The following is a 17,741-nucleotide window of genomic DNA, read 5'->3' on the forward strand; positions in this document are numbered from 1 at the left end:
CCCTTTCTTGTCAGCTTCCTCACCATGTACCCTAGCACCCAGGGGCAGTAACACAACCAGTCTCACAGAGGAACCAAGGATGAAATGGATCCCAAGTGCGGTGCGCTCAGAACAGGGCCCAGCACACGGTTGTGCTTACCCAACGTGGACACTGGTGAGAGCTTCCTGGGTGAGCCCGGAGGAACCAGGGCCACTATCCAAATCATAGTCCCACTCAGTGTCTCAGTTCCTCTAACTGTACAGTGAGACTGGAGGTTCATCCCTACGAATGACCTCAAGACCACCATGTCCTGCTAAGGATTATGGGACTGTTTAGAAGTTAAAAAAGGAAAGGTCTCTTCTATGTGGGAGACTGGACAACAGAAGAAGGGTCCATTAATCACTCTGACAGGAGGCCGTGTGGGTTTTATGGATCCTAGGGCCCAGGCAACTCTTCTTAGCATCATTCAGAATTTATAGACTCTTGTCATTGTCCCTTTAACTCTCTTATTCGGCTGCATTGGGAGCGAGCCTGGCATGAACATTGTCTGTGCTGCCTGACCAGGGAGATGAAGCCGGTTCTGCTTCCAGCCCCAGCTGGGATGGGATGCAGCCATGTCCGTCCGTTGAGAACCTGGTTTGGAGGCCACTGGGTTTCTATCATCAGCAGATGTGCAGCCAGCAGGAGGGCTGACATGCCTCCTCTCCCTGCTGGGGAAGAATCAGACAGTGACAACTCCATCAAATGAAATGAGGAGCCAACGTTCCCGCCTTGTCCATCTGGCCTGCCCTCTGTGTGTCTGGCCCTGGAAGACTGGGACCTTACACCTTAATAGATTCGAGGCAATGGGGCCTCAGCCCAGTTATCATATAAGACAACAGGAGCAGCCCGGATGAGACTGGCTCCCTGTTTCTCACTTCCTTGCAAGCTGTGTGGTTTTTAGCAAAGACACCTGACCTTCCTGAGCCTTTCCTGATGGGGATAAATGCTCCTGTCAATCCAGAGTACCCAAGGCTAGGATGAAGACACGCTGAATGAGGTAGCTGTGACAGAGAGGTCTGGAGAATGTGTCACTGTGGTCAAGCTCCGGAGCTCCAAGTACATTGCAGCCACTGCTGACTCTAGACTGTGATCTCGCCTCTTCCTTATCATTTGGGTAACACTGCCCAATTCATAGCTACGGTGAGACCAAGGTACAACGGCATCCCTAGAGTTTGCTTACCAAGGTTACAGGCATCAGGAGAGGCGATGTCCCCATAGGTGCCCAGTAACTGCCCTTGGACACAGGGGGCTTGTGGTGGTTCTAGAAACACCAAGGAAAGAGCATCTGGCTATGTTTCTGAGGGAGTTTCTAGATTGGCTTAATGGAGGTGAGAAAGACCATGGCGACACATAAATAATAAGTAATAAAACCGGGTGGCACCCTTCCATGGGGTGGGGTCCCAGAGTGAATAAAAACAAGGGAGCTGAGCACCAGCCTTCATGTCCTTCTGAGCAGCTGCCTCACCTTCCCTTCATAGTGTCTTCCCCACCATGGTGGACTGTATCCCCTCAAACTGCGAGCCACTACCACCCCTTCCTCCCTTGAGTTACTTCACAATACGTGAGAAGGGTAATGAACGCAGTGCTCAAGTCCTGGCTCAGGTGCATGTTTGCTGTACTACCTGGTGACCCTGCCCCTCCTGAATTTTAAAACTGAAAGTCTTGCTCCCAGGAATTCCCAACTTCAGTAGCCTATGACAGCTCCCAGGACAGTTTGCGGTCTCAATTTCCCCATATGCACACCTGTTATTTCTTTTGCAAAGAAAATGGATGTGTGTGAATCATAGAACCAACCAGGGTTTAAGCACAGAGCACTGCGTTCCAGAACCTGGAGCCTGCTGGAACCGTTCACTTAGTCATTAGTCAGGGCAGCCTTAAGGGTGTTAGTATTGGCCTGAACTCTTGTCTCTACAAAGGGACACAGGCTCAGTGAGAGAAAGGCTAAGACCACAGCTCTTAGACAGCTGGCTGAGGCTGGCATATGAAGTTCCATGTTCTTCCGGTCCCTGAACCCGGGTGACCGAGGTCCCGAGGTCCCTAGTTCATCTTAGACTCACAACCAGGGACAACAGTGGTTGAGAGTATGGATGCAAAAACTGGCTCTTGGATTTGAATCCCAAGCCCTGCAATCTTACTGTAATGGCAGGTAGACTACTTAAGTTCTCTGGCTGCTCTGTCCTCATCTGTCAAACATGCTGACAGGACCATCCCAGACAATCAGTGAGAGTATAGAGTATAGCATCAACAAGTCAAGCCTATGGCAGGGTTAGAGAGAAGGCTCCATCAGTAATGTGCTTGCCCTGTAAGCACAAGGGCCTGCGTTCCACTCTTACAATCCCAGGACCAGGGAGGCAGAGGCAGGTGGATTCCAGGAACTTACTGGCCAGCCATTCTGTCCTACTTAGGGAGCTCCAGGAAAGCAAGAAACATTATTCAAAAACAAAGTAGCTGACACCTAAGTAAAGAATGACAGTTGAGAGTTTCTTTTGTGCCCCCACACACATACACACACACACACACTCACACACACAAACACATACACACACAAACACACAAGGACACACAAACACATACACAAACAAAGACACATAGACATATACAAACACATACATACAAATACATACACACATATATGTACACAGAGACACACACATACATACACAGAAACACACATACACACACACATATATATATACAAACATATACACATACAATACACACACAAACACACATATATACACATATACACACATACAGATGCTTATACATACACATGTGTACACACACCCACACATACACACACACACACCACAGACACACACACACACACATTCCACAGGCACACACATACATACACACATAAACACACATACACACATACATACACACACATACATACATACAAATATATACACACATATACACACAGAGACACACACATATACACACATACACATATACACATATACACATATACACACACCCCACAGACACACACACATACACAAACACACACGTACACAACACACACACACACACACACACACACAGGGGGAAGGGGGAGAGAGAAAGAGAGAGTGAGCGAGCTTGTATTAGTGCAGTGCTGGGCTCACACAAAGCCCTGATAGCCAGAAACCACTATTACAACCTCCAACAACCCAAACGTGACCTGGTCAGTCCATTAGCCTCTCTGAGCACTCATTTCTTCACATTTAAATGTAGACGATGCCATACTTCCTCTGTGTCGTGGGGTTCAACGGAGATTAGCCAAGCCACAGGTTCAGCTTTAACGCATGAAAAGGCTGCACAGAGGGACCGGAGAAGATATGACGTGCACACAATATAAGCATGGTACCTTAGGTAACAGGATACAATGGCGAGAACACCCTGCATTAAAAGCAAAATCGAAGGAGAGCAGACAGAGAAAGACACAGCAATGCAGAGAAAGGAGAGAGAGAGAGAGAGAGAGAGAGAGAGAGAGAGAGAGAGAGAGAGAGAGAGAGAATAAGGGCTGAAGTGAAACAGGGAATCGATGTGGTACTGCAATTTAAAAACCAATAAACAGTAAATACGGGCCTGACTGCCCAGTGACAGAGCAGCAGGTGGCCTGGCCTGAGATAACTCACCTGCCCAAAGCTGGGCCAGATATCCCAGCCATCCCTGCTCTAATGTGTGAGCCACAGCTCTGTCTCTCCATCTGTGTGTTATTCTGGGGAGCTGAGTCTTTGATTGACACACTCTACTCAACAACCTAGACATAGAGTCTCAAACTGGGCTCAGAGTCTGGACTTCTGTCCTGGGAAGGGAGCCTGGGCCGGGCCTCAGTCTCCATGGCCCGACGGTGTAGTGGATAGAGAGTGGCCCAGCCCACCTCTCCTCTCAGACTCTTGCTGATACCCATTCATCCATACTGCGAGACTCCTGTTTTCTCTGGTGCTTACATTCACACTCATGAGCAGCCCAAGCCTCGCGCTGGACATGCATCTCATGACTTCTCCTCACCCCTTCCCTAGTCCCACAGTTGTCTGAAACCCAAGGCTGTGGGCATCCTGTTCTAATTTTCTCTCTACAGCTATGACAGACAACACCACCAAAAGCAAGTTGGGGGAAGCGAGGGCTTATCTTACATTTCTGGGACAGCTCATCACTAAGAGAAACCAAGGCAGTGACTCAAAGCAGGAACTGGAGGAAGGGACCAAAGCAGAGACCATGGAGGAGTGATGTTGCTGGCTTACTTCCCTGGCTTACTCAGTTTGTTTTCTTACACAGCCTAAGACTACTTGCCCAGGGGTGGCACAGCCCACAGTGGGCTGGGCCCTCCCATGTCAATCATTAATCAAGACAATGTCCCACACACATGCCCACAAGCCAATCTGATGGAGACAGTTTCTCAAATGAGATCCCATCTAACCAGATGACTCTTGCTTGAGTCAAATTGACAAAGCTACCTAGCACAGTCCCCTCTCACAAGGGGTGTCCAGCCTTCTTCTGGGGGCATAAGGCCCAAAGCTATTTCCTTGCTCACAATAATTTTCCAGCCCCTTTACCTCAAAACTCAGGAGTCCTTTGTGCCCATAATGGGGTCAGCCCTGGGGAGGGCACAGATGTTACCATTCAGGATATGGGACTTTCTGACCTACTCTCTACACAATGAGGTCTAGTCAAAGGCCTCATGTCTCCACAGAGGTACCATGTCTTGTCTCAACTTAGCACACACACACACACTCAGCCCCACATGCCACATTTAAACTCTCAGAGGATGGAAACAATTCTCCATGCTGGGGGCACTCCTTACAGTGCCCAGAGGCTCAATATACGCTCAGATCTGCTATAACGCCCAACCTTTCAACATGCTATGCTCTGTAGACACAGCCTGTCTGTGAGGATCTCTGCCACTGCGCTATACAGTTTCGCTAAGACATGCAAGGGAGAGCCAGTAATGTGGGGGATGGGCTATCTCCCACACTGGAGTCATTGTGAACCCATATGTGCCACCCTCAACCCACATTGTCTGCTCCCACACCCCTACAACCCTTTCCCCAAACACACTGTAGTTGGATAGCATAGTAATAATAATAATAGTAACGATGATGATGATGGTGGTGGTGGTGGTGATACCTCAGGAAATAAGAGTCCTTTGATAACTTCCTTCTTTTCGACTTCCCCTCATGCATAATGGTTGTACAGTCATTACAATGTGTGTGTGTGTGCTCCAGCCCAGTAAGCTTGGTAGAAATGACAAATCTTAGCCATGGAAAATATCATAATTTCCCCCAAAGCAATGTGCACTCTGACTACAGATGTGGTCACAGTCTCACATTCTAATTCTTGCCTCTCTACACACAGGGCATTGCTCCACTCTGGGCATAATAGTCCATAGTCATCACATGTGTAGAAGCTGGGACGCTGGGCAGAGCATCCAGGATTTATTCTAGGGTCTCTCCCTCAGTTCTCCTCAGTCCAATCCAGATGACGCAAGTACTCAAGCCATAAGGAAGATTAAATGGTTTCCTTAGGGTCAGCTATCCCTAAATTAAGACCATGGCCCCAATCGCTTTAGCTCATTGATGTCTACTTGGGTAAGATGGTAAGGCGTCGGCTTAGAGTCAGGTTGGAGGGGGGGATCTGGGAAGTAGTTTGAGGGTTTGTTTCTTAAGTTGTCTTTATGTGCAGCACGTGATCTGGTATACCATAGACTGGTGTAATCATCACTACCACCTCCCTTCAATCATCGTCATCAACATCATCACCAACATCATCATCATCATCACCACCACCATCATCACCACCACCACCATCATCACCATCGTTATTTCCTCATCAGTTCATCATCACGACCACCTCTACTCCATCATCATCTTCACTGTCCCATCATCATGGCCAGCACTCCATCATCACCATCACCTTCACTTCACCACCACTGCCATCATCATCCTTGAAGTCACCATTATTCTATTGTCATTAAATTTCACCATCTTCATCATCATCATCACCACAATCATCACCATAGCTCCAACTCCATCATCATCATCACCACCACCACCATCCCCATCACCACCATCATCATCACCTCCAATCATCATCATTACAACCCAACCACGACAGTCACCACTATTATCTCATCACCACCATCATCACCACCACATTGTATCATCCCCCTCACCATCACCATGATCAATTTTACACCATGCAGGTGATCATAAGTGACTTCAGGGGAATCCCGAATGTGCACACACACGCGCGCACACACACACACACAGGCACATGCATATGCAGATGAAGAACAATGTCAGAAACCAACCAGAGCTGAGGATCCCTGCTAACAACCCCACAGAGGCCTAACCGCCATAGAAACAGTTGGACCACATGCAAGAGACTAAGCCAGGTGGGCACTGAGACTAAATTGAAAAAAGTAAAGGAAAGCGGTCATGTGGGCTGAGGCCTTGAGACCATGCCAAGTCCTGCCTCTGAGGAGCAAAGTTTGATGGGTAATGATGAGAATACTTGCCCCACCTGAGACAGAGCTCAATCCTTCCTTCTCGACACGTTAGTTAGAGGTGGTGCAGATCAAAAACAGGAAGAAAGAAGGGCCACCAACCAGTTTGCTAGGGAGCATATGTCCTGAACCACAAGGAGATCTCCAGGGCCAGATCTACCACCCAGCAACATCACCCCAGCCCCCAATTTCCCATCATTAGCCCATGGTTAGGATTTAAGCTTCCTGCTTCCCTGAGTACTCTATAGAGCAGGAAATCCTCTAGTCCTATTCAGTGACAGGGGACATGCACGTGCCTATGTGAACTCTGATGCCTGCTGGACCTGCTGCCACCTTGTCTATATCCCTCATCCATCTTCATTCATCCTACAATGTAAGCACGGGGGTGTGGGAACTACAAAGACGTTCTTTGTACAGTGGGTGGTGTTCTTAGAGGGATGAAATGTAAGGGTATCCCTCTGCGTGCAGGTGTATATATAGGTTAGTGTGTGAGAATGCGTGTCTTGTGAGTGCACATAGGCTGTGCACTTCCATTCATTCATGTGCACTCCCAACGTGTGTCTACGTGTACCTGGGCATGCAGGTGTGAGTTCTGCACTCCTGTAGGTGGGTGGATTTCAATGTGAGTGTGCGTTTGTGTGCAGTCAACAAGGAAAGAGATGGCTGCCTTCAGCTGCATCCCCAGATTCTAGTCCTTCAAGGGGAACCCAGCCAGAGCAGGGCACCAAGCCAAGAGAAGCATTTGAGCAGTGTTGTCTGGCAGAGGATGAGGAAGAGGTCACAGGTCCTCAGCTCCGTCACTCTGGGACTGAAATAGGTCAGCAGAAGTACCTTTGCTCCATCAACTTGTAAATCAAAAGATCACTGGTTTGACCAGATGGGGTGTGGTAGTTCAGGACTTGAATCCCAGCAGAAGGCAGGCAGATCTCTGTGGGTTCAAGGACAACCTGGTCAACAGAGAGAGCTTGGGAACAGTCAAATAGTGACACCCTATCTCAAAAGCGAACATATGGAAAAGATAACCAATCCGATTCAGGAGGGTCTTGGGAGAGCATCCAGACCCCATTCTGAAGGTGAGGACGAGAAGGTAGAAGACATCCAGGGCTTGACTGAAGCTCTTCCTGGCTCTTAGGGGTTGATGGAAGTTTCAAAGTTTAGACATGGCTTCTACCCTCGTCACCTGGAGACTGCACAACTCCAAAGTCAGATTCATTAGGGCTCAGCATACTTACTGTCGCCGTGACCTATAGTCATTCATACCCCACCCACCAGACCCGTTCCGCTGCAGATGTGCTCAGGTTCCCACATCTCTCCCTCTCTCTCCTCGGGTACAGAACTTAAGTTCTAGACTGGGCCTAGTTCACTCCCCAAGTTCCTACCAACAGTGCGGGTGGCCAAAGGACCACGTCTGTTGCACACGTTGGGACCAGAGCATGCCACGATGCTGCCTCGTTTACAGCCGTTCTACAGCAGGAACCTCCAGAGTGTGTATCTTTCCTCAGTCCTTAGTGGCAACTGAGTGTGGTGAGTGGAACACTGGGGTCTGGAGATAAGAATAGGAAATAGGTCCCAGACAAGGAAGAGAAACCAAGAGATACTGTATTTCCGGGGTGTCATGTACCCCATGCTAGCCTTAACCTCAGTACATAGTTGACAATGACTTTGAACTTCTGATCCTTCCACCTCCACTTCTGAGTGCTGGGTGACAGTACTACACAGCCAAACCTGGTTTATTGAGTACTAGAAATCAAACCATGGGGCACGAATGCTAGGCAAGCACCCTACCAGCTGAGCTACATCGCCAGTCCTTCTTGGGACTTCTATTAGAGATATGATCTAAGGCAGAAAGGAGGCTGGCCCTCTGGAATGCCCAGGTCTCAGCTCCTGCCATTGTGCCTTGGGGACAGCTCCCACGGGAGGGGTATGGATGGGTATAGGATATCAAGTAATAAGTTCTCTGAGCCCTCCAGTTCCCGCCTGTTACTGTAAATATAGGACAGTCATTAGCCTGCTGCAGACTATCCCACAGAGGGATGATAAGTACACAGGTTTGCTCCTCATTCTCTGACTCGGTCTACCACCTGTGTCCTAGTGTTTGTTGGGTCCCCAGTTCCCTTGGCTCATGGGGGGGTATTCCAAACAGCAGACCTGGCTCTATCTAAATCGATGATGGTTGATTTCTGGGGTTCAGAAGCCAGACCACAGCCTTGCGTCTCTTCTACAGAACTCTAATATTGTCTTCTGTTCAACCTCCCTTTACCAGGCAAGGAGGTGGGATAGCACAAACATGATCCACAGAGCACAGCTTGAGCAGCACAGGATGCTACTTAAACTACTCTGTGCATGGGGGGCCTCAATACTGAAATGAGCCTGGTGCCGGGAATGTTTTTATCTTTGACCTTTGTTTTCTGAAGCCATCCTCTGATTGCTCAAAGACTAGCATTGTGTTCTAGGACAGAGCATCCTAGCTACCTCCTATTTCCACCTGAGAATCCTACCCAGGAAACAGGGTGAGGGAGGGGACAAGAGAGCTTTTGATGGCTGAAAAGCTACATTGGTACTGTCTGTAGCTCAGGGTTGGGGTCATCAGGCAGCAGGAATCTGTCTCTAGCATCTGCTGGCTTTTCCTGCCCCTGGATCTATGAATCCATGTCCTCTGCTTCTGTCTGTGAGCCCTAAGACTTGCAGACTCAGCGGGGACAATATCGCCCCCAAGAGGGGAAACTGCTTTTTGGTGGAGAGGCTACACAAATCAAATAAACAAACCCCTCCTCCCCTAGCCCTCTGTAAAACAGGCTCTGCGCCCAGCGCAGAAGGAGAAACAGTACATCTGCAGGATTTAAATCCTGTGGGACAAATGGCTAGGAAAAAGTTTCTGCAAAGTGTCCTTCCAGGAGTAAAGATGAAAAAAGTCAGAGAAGCATCGGCCCAGGAGCCACACCCTCTGTCACCCTTGGGTCCTTCTTCAGCAACATGGCTGCCCTCAGCAACCTTAACTGTGCTGTCCCCAGGAGGTGCAGTGCCCAGCACCAGGTCCAATGCCTGATGGGAAGGGCAGGCCCACCCAAATCTAGTCCAGAGAAACCCACCAGCAAAGCCCCAGCCTGGGCCTTTGGCCTTTTGCTGACACAGATACCAACTGTTTGAGTGAGTCCTAACATCAGAAACCAGGCCTTGGGGTCAAGGCTTAGCCTCCGTCCACATGTGAGACAGAGAAAAGATCTGTAAATGATGCTGGGTGCTCACCCACTATTCCCCTCAGAGATCCTGCCGATGCCTCCTCTGAGTGTCCAACTGTCCAGTGTCTGTTTCTAGACATGTGGGCCTGATTCACAGCCAGGGCAGGACTGAGCCGGACAGGGGTTTTAGAATGTATGCTTTCAAGATACCTCATGCCCCTGCAGACCGTGGGATCCCAGCACTCCTCAGACTAAGACATAAGGGTAGCCTGAACTACACATAAGCCAACTCTGCACCAAAGTGGGAATGTCAGATGTGGTAGCAAACACCTGAGGGTATCTCTGAGGTCAGGGTGGAGTGGGGGACAGAGTGCCGAGGAGACATCAGGGGCCGGAGGAGGAAGGGTTTGGGTTTCGCACTCAAGTCTCAGGCAGGGAAAGGCAACAATCTTGTAAGGCACAGAGCTTGGCTTCCCTAGCAGACACTCATGGCTAGAAGACCCCAAAACACACAAGGAAGAAGAGAAGCAGCTGCCTGGGCCCCAGAGGTCAAACTGCAGGCCTTAAATCAATTCCCAAAGTTTTCTGGAGAGCTCCCTGAAGGAGCAGGGAAGCAGGGAAGCTGGATGAAGCCTCCGTCTTTCATCTTCCACGTCTCGGACAGCCTCTCCCTACCTCCCTGCTTTCCCCTGTGGATGGGTAGTTCTTGGGATCTGAGAAAGGGTATGGAGCCTGCCAGGAAAACATGGGTCAGCACACATTGGCCAGACGTGCATGACTGTGTCATTTCATGGGGGTGAGACCATGGGGCTCAAGTGACTAAGAGGAATAAGGCAGAATCAGAATTTGACCGTGGCCTATCCAAATTTAATTTTTATCCCAGGATGTGACGAAAGGACTGTAAAAGCCTACTTCCATTTCCTTTGGCCAGAAACATCCATGAGATCCTCTGCGTGTGTGCGTGTGTGTGTGTGTGCGTGTGCGTGTGTGTGTGTGTATGCGCGCCTCTCCCATCGGACTGTGACTCCCCCAGGTCAGCCATTGTGGTCCTCCTTGCCTCAGAACAGGGGAACTTTTGAAAGCAATTCGAATTCCAACATCAATGCTCAACTGTCCCTGAGTTGGCACCCCACCCCCACCCCCACGACTGAGAGCTCAGAAGTTTCTCCACACACCAAAAACAGCAAGAAGAGCAGCATAAAAGAACAAACTTGCTCCACCCTTCAGGCTGACGGTTGGAAGCCAGAAGCCCGAGCCCTTCACTTTACTTTGATTGAGAACAAGAAGTAAGAAAACAGTCAAGTCAGGGCCACAGGGTCTTAGAGCACCCCTACCTCCATCCACATCCCATTCCCTTCCTTCAGCCCCCTATTCTCCTCAGCCTGGCCTTTCCATGCTCTCTGCTCTCGCTCCCCAGCCGTTCACATTTCTAGGCCTTGGGAAAAAGCCCATACTTCAAAGAAAGGTATCGGATAGCAGCCTCCTTCCAGCCATGACAGACCCTGTCCTGCACCAGGAGCTGTGCCTAGGAGCTGCCTCCAGAGCAGCAGCACCAGCGACTGTGCCAGAAATGATCAGTTTACTGCTTGTGTTCCCATGGGTGAGGGCACGAAGATTGGGAATTACCTTCGGGGCAGACACTGGACCAGAGCTGGACCGCTAGGAAGGGGGCTTGCGGCAGAGCATAGGAGGGAGGAGAGAGAAGGGCTACACAACGCTGCACCCCCTGCTCACAGTCGAGGTGCAGGATGTACCTCAGTCCATGGGAGGGCCGGAGCAGTGTTGGGTCAGGGAGGCTTGACATTTGAAGCACAGGTCTTCCAGATCCAACCTTCTCTCCGGTTCAGCCTCAGACAGGCTCCCTAAACCGGTCCCACAGTCCTCCTGGCTACATGGCTTGCTATTTACAACTCTGTGGGTACAAAACCCCAGGTTATTTGCTTGCATATTTCAACAGCCTCCCTGATGCTCCAGCACTACTTCCCGTCAGGCCCCCGCCCAAGAGCAACAGCCCACCTCTGCTGTGAAGCCTGAACTCTACAGCCTGGAGATTACTTTCTTTCTTAGCCAGGCTTCTACTCAGGGCCCCGGGGTCAGATCTCTCAAGCCACAGACAGACAGACAGACAGACAGACAGACACACACACACACACACACACACACACACACACACACACGTGCAAGCTCACTGCTTTAACCAGGACAGAGGGCTAACATCTACAGCCATGCTTGCAGCTCCAGCCTGGAGGACAGGCTCTAACAGTCCCTCTCCCTGCAGGTGTCTGTCTGTCTGCAGCTGTTTCTGAGTGCACTTGGCATGAGTCGTGCTCAGTTCCTCTGCAGGCTCTGCCTGATTCCTGCTCTCTCTCTCTCTCTCTCTCTCTCTCTCTCTCTCTCTCTCTCTCTCTCTTTCTCTTTCTCTCTCTCCCCTCTCTCCCTCTCTCCCTCTCTCCCTCTCTCCCTCTCTCTTTCTGGGTCTCTGGACTTCTTTCCCTGGAACCCAATGCTTCTGTCCTTTGTGCTCCCTGTGGAGAAGATGGGCAGCAAGGCACAGCCCTCCCCCTGGGAGCTGTCTGCCAGTCTGGGTCTCAGTTCTTGCTCAGGTCAGCCTTCGAAGCAGGGCAGGGCTGGGTGGGAGACAGAGAACTACAACATGGGCATGGCCAGTGCATCTTACGTACTGCTTCATCATGGCATTCTCAGCGAGCCCGGTGGGCACAAACAGTCCTCCTGATCTTGGTTAGATCTGCCTGAGGCCAAGATAGGGTCCCTGCAGCCATGCCTCCCTCTCCTCCTCCATGCACTCTACCAATCCATGATTATCTCCACCCCACCCGTCCAGGCACCAAGCTCTAGAAGACCCCAGGACCATCGCCCAGACCCCAGCAACGTCCTAGCCATGTCTGGCATGTGCTAAGATTCAACAGCATGGTCTGGAGGCAAAGTTCTGCATTCAAGGATTGCCTTTGTAGGAGACCGGGGTCTCCTCCTCCAGCTTCCAAGCCGGTCTGAAGCCTCACCAGGACCCGCTCTCCTCCCTCCCCATCAGTTTTCCCCTTCCCCCCACACTATCAAAACACAATGTAGAAGGAAGGATGAAATAGAGGAGTCCACACGAGTACCCAGGATGAAGTCCTCAAGTGAGGCAGGAAAAGAAGCAAAGTTCCCCTGTTCCCCCAGGTGCGCACATCCCTGAGCCCATCTCCCTTAGACACCCAACATCGCTAAGACGCAGCAGCGACAGCTACTCACCTGGGCAAGGCGGCACCTACCCGCGGCGGGGAGGCTCCAAGGCCGGCTCCGCAGGGCGCCCGGGCTCCTTGGCTCGGCCACGGCCACGCATCGTTCCTGGCCCGAGACAGGCTCACGCTAAGCGCTCCAGCTGCAGCGATCCAGCGAAGGCAGGCAGATGGTGGCCCCGGACCATCCACGCGGGGAGAACCCTGAGCAGCTTATTCAGTTATATCCATGGCATTTAGCAAGAAGAAGGGGCGGGAGGGGGAGTACAACTTGTGCTCTTCTCTTCCAGATTAAAAAAAAAAAAAGGAGGAAAAAAAGGATAGAAAAGATAATCCCTTCTAGGAAGATGAGGGTAGGATTTTCCTGATTGAAGAAACCCCGGCATCCCCAGGAACCTGCGGCCTCTTGGAATGTGGGATGTCTTCAAGTGCAGACCAGCCTGTCCTGTGTGTGTGTGTGTGTGTGTGTGTGTGTGTGTGTGTGTGTGTATCAGAGGGGAGCAAGGCACTCACATCCACAGGCACACACACAAATACACTCCCCCGCACTCCCCGCATGCACACCACTGCCCCCCCACGCGTGCGCGCACAAGCTCGTTCTCTCTCTCTCTCTCTCTCTCTCTCTCTCTCTCTCTCTCACACACACACACGCGCGCGCGCGCGCGCGCACACACACACACACTCAGCGATCGCACGGCACGGATCTGGGAGGATGCTGTGCAGGTTGGTTGTGCAGGCAGCTGCGGCCAGCGGTGCAGACAGCCTTAGAGACCCAAGGCGCCCCAGGACTCGGAGGCAGAGAGAAGCGCACTGTCCCCGCCAGGCTCTCGGGCACTGCAACCCCCAGTGGCCGCCTGCGGAGCTGCAGTAGCTCCCCAACCCCTGCGCCCGCTTCAGTCAGGATCCACAGCCGCGGATCCTCGGTTCTGGCAGCGTTGGTTCGGGGTAAATGGGCTAGAACTGCAGCCCTGCAGGGCCGCGAGCTCCGAGACCCCGAGGACCCACTCGATCCTCCGCGCAGTGACACGGCAGCTCCTGCGTAGGGCGATCCCCGCGACCCGGTCCAGTCCGTGCTGCCGCCTCTCGTGCAGAGTACGCCTTGCACACAGCCACCAGCCCGCCGCCTGCCGGAGGAAAATCCGACCGACTGCGTTGGCCAGGGGCTGCGGGCTGGGGTGGGGATGGGTGGATCGCGCCCACCCAGCCCCGAACCCAGCTAGAATCCCTCGCTTTAGCCAGTGACCTATAGCAATCCGTGCTGGGGGTATGCACACACAAGCACACACAACAGACTTTCTTTGAACATTTCAAGACTGCCCAGGCGAATGGAAGCTCTTGTTTGACAGCCCAGCAGACCATCCTCCTCCATCCACTCCCACGTGACAGAAGAATCCCAGGTTCCAGATTAAAGCGGAATGTCTAAGGCACGTGGTAGATATCAGAGTAATTACTCTGGGCTGGTTGTAGGTTTAGAATCACCAAGCTGGTGCAACAGAGACTTGGTGGCCTTTAGGTTCTCTGTGACCAGTTCCTGGGAAGGTAAGCCTGCGCTCTGAAGTGCCCCCCATGTATCTTTCCCTGTAGAGGATATGAATTATGGTATCCCGTTATTGCTCCGGTTGTCAAAACCAAGGGCAAAGAGCGCGCCTCTATTCATGTCCGCTCGCACTCGTTCCGTGCACCTGTCCCAGTTACCCACAGGGAGGCACATGTGGCATATGGATGTGTCTCTGTGGTCCAGCATTGGCTCAGCTACGCAGGGCTGTAAGAAAGAACCTGTCCCTTGCCTGTCTGGGCACCCCAGCTGGGTGCATACCTACGGAGGCGGTGCAAACAGTCAGGCAGGTCTCCTGCAGGGCACCTCCCCAGGTGCACCTAAGGAACCCTTCAGATTGGTATGCCACAAAGATCCTTGAAGACAAATCCTTCCCTGGAAAGATTCCAGGAAGCCAGAAAGAAAGGCTTCCCAGGATGGCTAGGATGCAGTTCAAGGTGTAGAGGGTGAGCTGGCCCTGAAAAGAAGGGAGCTGATTCCAGGAAAGAGAGGCGAGCAGGAGCGGGGCTAGAGGAAAGGAAGGAGAGGAAGACATGAGGCATCGAACCAGAGCGAATAAAGAAAAGAAGGGGAAGGGAGCAGGAAGTGGGCAGCTGCTAAGAGCATTCCTCTTTGGTTACCCGGCTTTTGCATAGTGTCATAATTAAGAAATTTATTACTATAATGAACATAGTAATTTTAAAAGAGACTAAACAGAATAGTTTTTTAAAAGTGGATAGAGTGAAAAGACAGCATGCAGCCGAGGTAATATCTGAATTCCCCTGAGGGGGTGGGGCTGAAGGCTACTGGGCTCACCCATGAAAAGATAGGACTGGAAGAGCAAGGATGGGTACAGGGCAGGACAGCACGGAAACAGAGCTGCACTGAGGAGAAGAAAGGCGTGAGAAAGACGCGATGGAGGGAATTAATAAAGGAAGAAATGCTGGGTGCGGGACAGGGCACAGCTAGGACCTCGTTCCTGGCAGGAAGGTCTCCCAGCTCAGAGAAGCCAGCATAGCTACTCTAAAAGAGACAGAACCTGGATCCTGAGCAACTCAGAGGATAACTCCATTGGGCTTGCCTCAGCATAAACTCACTGATTGGACTTAGATGCCCTAGAAGTTCACTGTGGTGTTGAGGGGAGTCATAGACACAGTAAGTCTCTTCCCCTCACAGGGGTTGAATGTGTCTATGACATTTCTAGCTGGGGCGGGGGACCTCTGAGCATCCTTGGAAGATGGGTGAGGCCCTGAATGTATGTAGGGAAATCAAGAGATAACGACTTTGCTGCCGCCTCTGCCCATGGGCCAAATGAAGGTTTCTTGGATCATTGGGCAAGCCCAGAAGGTTATATAAAAGCAGCTGTCTGAGTACAGAGCACAGAGGTTAGCCAGGGGTAACTGAAGGTCATTCCACTACTATGCACATGGGAGGGGGAGGAACCTGACATAAGCCATGTGTCGACAGATTCTTCACTATTCCCCGCTCTTCTGAATAGCCTGAGGTGAACAGCTTTGAACCTCAGTCCTGTTTTCCTGCTTCTTTGCTCAGGCTGGACCCCCCCTGACCTGGAATAATCGTGCTAAATATATTAATGTATTTTCAGCCTCTTTGTACTTGCTGGTTTCAAAGCTAAGATATTGAGATGCAGATCCACAAATGACCGCTCAGAGAATGTTCACCGGACAGACACATTTTAGATACATACAAGCATTCCTCTACATTTCTGTGTAGTGGAGCATGGCTTGTGTTACACACTGAACTTTAAGACTGCCCTCCATGCTGTAGTAAGATTCCAAACCCATTGGGGAGAAGGGTCAGGCTCATTTCCACTTAGAGCAGCCACTGCTCTCCTGGGACATCTCACTCGCTTGTCCTCGTGTCTGCATCTCTTGGTTTTCTGGCTGGGCTGGAAGCATGGTTCTCTCATATTGTGTTAACTTTTCCTAGGATGACACAAACAACTGCTCATCCCAGATGAGCATCGATGACAGAAAGAAGCACAATTTCACCAAAGGCCAAAGCCGTGAGACCAGTGACTTCGTGAGCTTTTCAGACAGTGTGAGCGGCATCACTGAAAATTCTCACCCATCATGGATGATGAACTCATGGCAATTGTGCGATAGAACAGCCTCTTCAATTAATCATCTACTTCCTGTATACTCAGGCGTCTCTGACAAACCACTTGCAGTTGACAGTGAACCAAGGAGGAACAGTAGCTCGTGACCTTCCCCTCTTATATCTACTAGGGGATGTCAGTGGTTCTTTTAATTAGAGTATACACTTGGCTCTCTTTGCCTTGATCTGTTTGAGCTGCCATAGCTACTAGGCAAAGTTAGTATCTACTCTAAGACAGAATCATGTCATGCTTGGGATAGTGTCATATAACAGCCAGAATGTTGTGGACCTTATGGCTGGCTCTCGTCAGACTTGCTAAGTATCTTATGGGGTCCCTCAGCAAGGGTGGAAGGGCTTAGGTAGTTAGGCACTAACAGCCTTGGAAGACACTGGGGTTGAGCCTTCCTACCCCAGTAGTTACGATCTTGTGAAACCTAGGAAGAGCTGACACTGCAGAACTTTAATTGCTGATTCAAAAAAAAGGACCTGAACTGACCACGAAGTCCTTAATAGGTGACTGTCTATATGTGGCTCCGGAAGCATTAAATCTTATGGTTTTACTGCATACCAAGGCATTTCCTGATCAAGAACAAGGATCTACCATTGCCCCCTCCTGCAAGACTCAATCCAAACTGACCTGTTAATCACAGGAAAGTGAAGCATCACTCAGGAGAAGCTGCTTTATCACAGAGATGTTAGAAATGCTATAAAGCCCACCTAAAGAGTAGATCAACAGAGTGGCCCAGCATCTATGCTCACCCCAAGAGTGTACCTGCCTACTCTGAACAATCCCCATCTTCTACACGGAACGACATGTCTTGTCTGAATTCTTTCAAAGGAGATCATAAGGACCAGGAAGTCGAGGGAGGTACAGAGCAAAACCACAGTGGCAGATGTATGTTGAAAAGGCTTCTAGCTGAAAGGGAAGGTGGGCTTGGGTCTTGATGGTTCATGGAGGGGTGTCAGGACATAGGATAGAGAGGTTCCCCTATTCGTTATGTTCCCTAAGTAGGAAAAAAGGAGGTTGTCTCAAAATGAAGTAAGGGGGTCAGGTGAGCTAGGACAGATGCTCAGGGCTACAGAGTCATGGAGAGGGAACTGTTAAGCCTTGAGTATGCTCTGTAAAGGAGTAGTGAAGCCTAGAATCCCAGAA

General features: G+C 50.7%; 1 protein-coding gene across 3 annotated transcripts in view; it reads right to left on the reverse strand.

Moving 5' to 3' along the window:
- Positions 1–14,251, reverse strand: part of Lrfn2 (leucine rich repeat and fibronectin type III domain containing 2) — a 170,946-nt gene extending 156,695 nt beyond the window's left edge. Inside the window, exons 1-2 of one of the 3 annotated variants that reach the window (XM_087565772.1) lie at positions 12,950–13,958; positions 11,452–11,609 (exon numbers count right to left, since the gene is read on the reverse strand). The gene's annotated coding sequence lies outside the window, so the exon portion shown is untranslated. Of the gene's footprint in view, positions 1–11,451; positions 11,610–12,949 lie in introns of all 3 variants that reach the window. The other 2 variants (XM_087565770.1, XM_087565771.1) reach the window with 2 other exon arrangements.
- Between the last annotated feature and the right edge of the window lie 3,490 nt (positions 14,252–17,741).

Source organism: Rattus norvegicus, chromosome 9 (genome assembly GCF_021556685.1).
Source record: "Rattus norvegicus strain SHRSP/BbbUtx chromosome 9, alternate assembly SHRSP_T2T, whole genome shotgun sequence".
Classification (NCBI taxonomy): Eukaryota; Metazoa; Chordata; class Mammalia; order Rodentia; family Muridae; genus Rattus; species Rattus norvegicus.